Source organism: Panicum virgatum, chromosome 9N, assembly GCF_016808335.1.
Source record: "Panicum virgatum strain AP13 chromosome 9N, P.virgatum_v5, whole genome shotgun sequence".
Classification (NCBI taxonomy): domain Eukaryota; kingdom Viridiplantae; phylum Streptophyta; class Magnoliopsida; order Poales; family Poaceae; genus Panicum; species Panicum virgatum.
In genome coordinates, this window is record NC_053153.1 from 74,246,468 (window position 1) to 74,247,882 (window position 1,415).

At 45.2% G+C, this 1,415-nt stretch overlaps 1 long non-coding RNA gene across 1 annotated transcript; it reads left to right on the forward strand.

Moving 5' to 3' along the window:
* The first annotated feature begins 315 nt into the window (after window positions 1–315).
* LOC120687695 lies at window positions 316–1,071 on the forward strand. The gene is made up of 3 exons (XR_005680809.1): window positions 316–599; window positions 665–822; window positions 906–1,071. It is a non-coding gene; the product is annotated as an uncharacterized LOC120687695 (long non-coding RNA).
* Window positions 1,072–1,415: the final 344 nt, after the last annotated feature.

Here is a 1,415-nt window from a genome sequence, read left to right on the forward strand (position 1 = left end):
GGTCGGTGGAGTGGGATACGACTCTGGCCAACGATGGCAATGCCGAGTGATGTCATGTACGGGTTTCATCGTGACATCTTGTATCGTCGTTTAGTTGAACTCGTTTTATTTCCACTACAGTTGAACTCTGAATTAATTTCAATTTTGCATTTCAAGTACTTTTTTGAGATTTCAAACTTGGTTTGTAATAATTATGTTAAGACTCTGTAATGTAAGAATTTATGAAATGTTGTACTCTCTGGACTCACCTTCGTGTGAGTTTTATGTAAGCTTTGGGTTTCGATCGAAGCATAAGTGGATTATTCGGGATTTGACCCGACAGCACTGCCGGATTACTCCGTTTGAAGTGCGTGTTAGCCGGAATTACCTTTAGGGTGATGGTTAGCGCACTTGAGCCGGATTAATTCGGGCGGTACTGCCACATGCATGGTCGAGGACTCGAGACCATCTGCGTTCAGTACTGCATAACTTGGGGAGCCGTGTGCAGTATGAAGATAGTCACGGATCGTCCCAGGCCTCGTTGTCGTTCCAGTGTCCAGCTTCCACGCACGAGACAACCTTTCAGCCAGATCTGCCACACCAGTACTTCAGTACTGGAGGTAACATATATACCTCTTTTCAATCAAATGAATTGATGCTATTCATTTACTAATATCACAAACAGGATATGGTCCCTCTTCTGCGTTCGGCCATACTGGCCATTTGGGCCAGCAAGGATCCCAGTCGTTCCACAGCAGGGGACGGGAATGTTTGGAGGGCTACCACCAGTTGGGGGACCGTACTTAGGGATGGGACCACCGACACACACACCACCCTACACAGGTTAGTTTATATTTCATATTTTACTTTCTACATGTTATGACGAGTGACAGGAGTATACGCTAATATCCTAATTTCAATTGTAGGATTCTATCCAGATGCGGGCGTCGAACCTTCCTCCTCCTTACGACCTGGTACAAAACAATCTCTCAATACACTCACTATATTTTTAACAAAACATATATTGGTTTACTTTTATATGTTACGCAGGGTTCGTCTCGGACACGTTCGTTCTAGATAATGCTGGCATGACCTTAGAGGAACTCAACAACTTGACTTCAGAATCAACTAGCGAGCTAGGTGATCCCAATATCTTGGGGCCTTCACAGCTAGGATCAGCACCACTTGGGTACTCCCAGCACCAGACACCACAGCCCTCTTTGCGTCCGGAGCAACATGTGAGGTCTCCGGATCGTCACACCTATTCTCAGGACCATGTCCATGCCCAGCAGAGGGCGAAGAGGGTCCGACAGCGTAGGGGTGGTTATATGTATCCGATATTTGTATTTCTGATGTTTATTTGTACCGAGATTGCACCTATGTTGACTTCTTATTGTTATCAATTACTTTTCATGCTTACGCATCTATTCTCTCTT